We start from the raw sequence: 6,000 nt of genomic DNA, 5'->3' as shown, positions 1-6,000 counted from the left end.
AAGTATCAAATAAACAAACCTGGCTCCGATACCACTGATGGGTTTTCAGAGCATTCTAACACTCCTATGGTGTACATGCAACCCTAGAAACCTTGGATCTATGTTTGACTATGATACATGCAAATAATTATTTTTCCAAGGTTCTTATCCTATCTAGCATGACATGGGGAACTTGAATCAAATAAAGCTAGTAGAATTACTTACCTTGTAGTTGTAGTTGATTGCTTGGAATTTTAGAGCCTAGCACCAATAGTGTGGATGCCTCAAATGGAAATCACAAATCACCACAAACTTGGAACTTTGAGAGAATAGTAATCACCTTCTTGAAATCGGCCCTCTTACTTTACTCACCACAACTCATGTGATTTCAAGAACCAAAGCCTCCTTTATATAGTGTGGTGGATTAGAGTTACATTCATGTAAACCCTAATACCCATGTCTTTTCATTTCCATGAGATCCATGGGTTAAAGCTCCATGGAGTATCCATGGACTTTCCATGCAAGCCTAGCCCATTCCAAATAAGCATTAGCCCACACTATATAATTACAAGAGCCCATATTTAATTAGTCATACTTTTGATCTCTAAATTAATTCTAGATTAATTATAGATCAATACTAATTAAATAATATGATTTTATATTAATATATTAGGACTTATAATATATTAATAAATCATAACTTATACTATTCTCAAACGATTATCCATAAATTATTCGGGTGAAGTGCAACCCAAATGGACCATGCCAGGTCGGGTCAAGTACATACCAAATATAGTTATGGACTTAGACACTATATCCAACAGAATATCCATCTCGAATCAATCGGTAAGTTTTTTTTCCTTTTCATTTTTTTTCTTTAATCGATCAGTCGAAACCTTGACTGCCTTCCTGCTCGTGTCCGCCTCCACTTCTTCATCGTATCCGCCATTTCTTCCTCCCCCTTTTCTCTAAAATCACCAGCAAATGAACATGCGTCTCCATTTATTACCACTGTTTTCTTTGTAAACAAGGTGTAATATTTTTGGTGAATTGGGAATTTGTTCTGATTGTCTAATTTTTACAGGAAATTGAAAGTTGTTTTGATGCACACCAAACGCTCACTAAAATGCTTCAACTGAACGGTATTTCTTTGTTTATAGTATTCTATCAGAAAAGAACGTTTTTTATGATAATCATGAACATATTCTGTTAGAATTACCCGAATTAATATAATTATTGGTAAATGAATTCCAATTCTATCAGAATGGAATCACGAATTCCAATTATGTTGGAATGGAATATGAATATTTTCTCACTAATTTATTTATTGAATTTGTTTCCACAGAAGCTGATGCTTAAAGAACGGACCATGAAATTTGAACGACGCCTCTTCGCAACATTATTCTTTTATAATGTATTAGTGTCTTTGTTAGATTTTGATGTTTTTTTTCAAGATTTGAAAGTTTTTTTACTTTTATTCTTTAACAATAAATGTAATTCTTATCAATTGTTATATGTATTCTATAACAATTAATGTAATTTTTGTTTTAATTCTTCAATTGATGGTTCGAGAATTTTGTTATTCTACAAGAAAATTTTAAATTCATCATCAAGAATATTTTTATTATTTTATGGTTCAAGAATTTTTTTTATTTTTGAACATACTCAAACATATTTTGTCAGAATGTCCGAATTAAAAACCTTATAATTCGTAAAATCGGATTTTTAAAATTAATAGAATATATGATCCCTTAAAATATGCAAATTTACTTTATTAAATCTATGTTAATTAACTAAAATACCCTTCTAGTTAAATTAGATGATATTTTTCAATTATATTTAATTCAATAATATGTATTAATAACTTTCTTAAAATAAGTAAAATGATTGGCCTGTATTTATGCATACAATAACACAATAATTACTTTGAATATAATAACCTAAGCCTATATATATATATATATATATATGTATATATATATATATATGAACAAGAATTAAAATCAAGAAGAGTAAACTTACAAGGAAAGATGTGAAGGGAGAAGCAACCAGAGTTGTATGTGCAGCAACAACTCTTTTTTTTTTATGTATAAGGGATATAATATGAAGTGCTTGAAAGAACTAGGAATGTAAGAGATAGGCTAAGATAATCGGAAAGAGAGTATTTAAAGAGACACGAGGGAATTAATAACAACAGAATTTTTATTCGTATGATTATTCGATGATTTTTACAATCGTTTACAATCCTTTATATAGGCAAAGGGTAGCGTAAGATTTACAATTACAAAATATTCGATAGACAAAACGTGAAAATACATAAAGTAAAAACTACTGCACACCCTATAGAATGACGACACATCTATAAAAGTAGGAAATGATAATTCTATACGACAACTATAATTTCATAAATGGCCCTTGAACTTGTTATGTCTTGTCTTATTTTCACAAATGCCCTTGAATTTATTTTAATCTGTCTCTTTGCATCCTTTGTTGAAAAATCATCACTTGCTAAAAGTCCCGATGAGTACTGTCGATAGAAACCGGTGATCCTAGCTCTGTGTCAATCTGTTCTTCACTGTTCATGATATCTTCTAGTCTTAATAGTATATCTCCTTCACCGCTGAATGGCAAGAGCATATGCCAATTTTGATGAGACCAAATTTGTAAGTAGTGTCCTTCTGCCAGGAGTTTATAGTTTTCCCAACGAAAACTTGCAGGTAGTAAAGGTGTTTTTTTTTAGCTGTGCATATATCTTCATTTGAAAGATTATGTAGAGTTCCAAAATCTATTTCTTGTTTGCATGTTAACTTTTTAAGATAACCATGTTGTACTGTTCTTTGGGTGATGAAGATCCTTTTTCTAGCAGGTCTGTATGTATGTTCATCCGCTGCTGGAAAAGAAGAAAAAATTTTGCACCCAATAATTGGACTGATGTTGTGAGAGGCGATGTTTCCGGCTGTTAAAATAATTTTTTCTCCTAATTTATTAAGAAGACTTTCTGTGCTGCTATTGAGGCAGAATTCTAAGTAATCTATCATTCCATTGTGATAAAAATTAATTATTTGTTCCTCTGGCATGTCTGTAGTCTTTAGGTTTATCTGTAACAGGAGTATGGGAGTATCTTCACCTTCATCATTCAATCTTTGGATTACTGTAACTCCTTTATAATTGATTTCTTGAAAAGCAATCTGTACAATCTTTTGCTGTAATTTATATAGAATTGCTGGAAATTCTATACAAATTTTTTGAGACACCATTTGCTCAAATTCTTTAAACTGATCAAGTACTGGTCTCAACGTTCGTCTCCAAGGGAGATCTAAAATACGAGCTTTAAAACATTCATAGTTTCTGTATATTGCTGTTTTTAATTTTTCATCTTTTTTCTCATTCCTTTGTATAAGCTGTATATTTTTTGCTTCAAGAATTTTTATTTTTTGTTTCAAAATATTATTTTCAATCTGGCTTTGTATATGTTGTGTATCTTTTCCAGATTGCATAAGTTGTTGTTGTAACTTAGCAATAATTTCTTCCTGAGCTTTAATCATTTGCTCTAGACTAGTTTTTGCTATTTCTGAAAATGTTTTCACCTGTTCGGGTTCTATGAAAAAACTGTTTAACCCAAAATGTTCTCGAGCAATATTCATAGCTTCTTGGAAGCTACAACATCCCTTGTAAAGGGGATTTTGACACTGTATATATTTTATGACTGTTGCTCAATTATTAAAAATCTCAACTCGATTTTTCTGGTTGCTTCTGCACATACAACTCTGGTTGCTTCTCCCCTCACATATTTCCTTGTAAGTTTACTCTTCTTGATTTTAATTCTTGTTCATATTATGTTTATGGTTTAACGGTAAACCGGAAAAAAACCGCCATACCCCCTTATTTGGTATCAGAGCATGGAACGTTCTATGATCTAAAAGACTGAGACAAGCTCGATTTTTCTGGCAGCATGTTTTGCTTAAGACCATATTTTTATGTCGAGAACTCTCTCAGGTGAAGATTATGGGATTGTTTTATGTTTTAATATAATTTAAGGAGATATGATAGTTTTGTTTGGGTTGTATAATTTTATTTTAAGATTAACATTAAAATTTTGTAAAAAGTATGTTATGGGATATAAGAAAATCTTAATAAAGAACTAAAGGAATATATGATTTAGCTAAGAGATAGGAATTTTTATAATCATTGATCCATCAAAAAATTGTCTCGACCTTAAACAATATAATTCAACTAACTTTAAAAAACTAGACTTCTTAAATCTTGAATATAATAAAATCGTTGATCCTAGTAAAAGTCTCTTTGAAAATTATAATTTTGTTTGCAGATTTAAAAACAAATATAAACATAGTCTACATACAGAAAATATACACTTAAACGGTATAACAGATTTAATTATTAATCTAGGAGAAAGTTTAGAAAAAGAGTTTAAAAATAATAAAAATATAATAGAAAAAATAATTAAAAATACAACTATAAAAACCGAGTTTTTAACTAAATTAATAGACAACCTAGGATATATTAAGGAACAAAATAATCAAATTATTAAAGAACTAAAAGATATAAAACGATTAATTCCAAACAAAGAAGAAATTCAGCAATTAAGCTATCAATTAGAAAATAATAAACCTAAAAGAATAGAAATAGAGACAAAACAACTTATAAATAAAATAGAAAATCAATTATTACAATTTGAGCCTAAAATAAATACGTTAGAAGAAATCTTACAGGTCGTTAAAACTATCGTTGAAAGTTAAAACTGGAAAACTCTAAAGAATACATTAGAGCTTTAGAAGACGTTAAAAAATATAAACCAGAAGATAATAAAGAAGAAGTTACAGGATTTACTAGATATTCGGGCACAGGAAAAAGTGATAAAACATATCCTATATTATTTAATTTTATAATCAGTTTATTATTACAAATTATTGAAAAATTAAATACATTAATAGAAGTTAAAAATCCTCCCATCATACCCAGTATAGAAAGTGATTTAGACAAAATTATAAACGGAATTAACCAATTAAATATTGAAGACAGTAAAATAATAAGAAAACCTAAACCTTATAAACATTGGTTACCAAGAAAATGAATAATAATAGAAGTTTCTTAGGACGTAGCAGAACATTACAAGAAGCTAGAAATTCAACTAGCAATATACAAGATATAATTACATCAGACACATTTGTAAATAGAATAATTAGAAGAGGATCGGGAGCTAATAGTAACCAACATATTGTACAATTAGAAGAAGAAATTGATTTAGATAGAAATATAAATTTATATAACCAACATCAGCTGGATATATTAAACCCCACAATATTATATCAAACTGGAATGTTAAATGTTAATACAATATTAATACGAAGTAGTAGAGAAGAAAGTTTAAGGGTAATAGATAATACAGTAACAATAGATCTATTTTCTCCAGAAACAATACAAAAGATAAAACAGTTAAAGAAACATTTCGTAAATCTAGGATTAGTTATTATATGAATTAAAGTTTTAGGAAGAAAAAATTTAGGAACAAAAATATTAGCATTATTATTAGATAAATCATGGAAAACAGATTTAAAAAAGGCAATAATCTCAGGAATGGAGGTAGACTTGAGTCAAAATACTGCACTATTTTATTATACACCTGGAATATTAAAAGATATAAAAGATTTACATAATATTAAAATAGCGTTACAAACTAAAGGGTATGAAAATTATGAAGGTAACAACATAGTAATAAGTATAGGAGTTTTAGGAAAAGCAAGTAATAGATCAGGAATGAAATATAAAGTTAATATAGAAGGTATAGTAAATACAATAGCATCAAAATCCATAAAAATGATAGATCCTATAAAAATAGATCCAGAAGATTTAGCAGGATTAGAATGGTCGTTAAATGATTTAAAAGAACAAGAAAATGAAGTTTTAATTCCAAAGAAAAGTTATATATATGAAGGAAGTGATGGTATACAAAGTCTTAGATTTATAAACTTTAAAAAAGAAACAGCAAAACAAAGTGACGAA

The sequence above is a fragment of the Lactuca virosa genome, chromosome 4, assembly GCF_052849685.1.
Source record: "Lactuca virosa cultivar CGN04683 chromosome 4, Lactuca_virosa_CGN04683_v6, whole genome shotgun sequence".
Lineage (NCBI taxonomy): Eukaryota > Viridiplantae > Streptophyta > Magnoliopsida > Asterales > Asteraceae > Lactuca > Lactuca virosa.
This window is presented reverse-complemented; position numbering follows the sequence as displayed.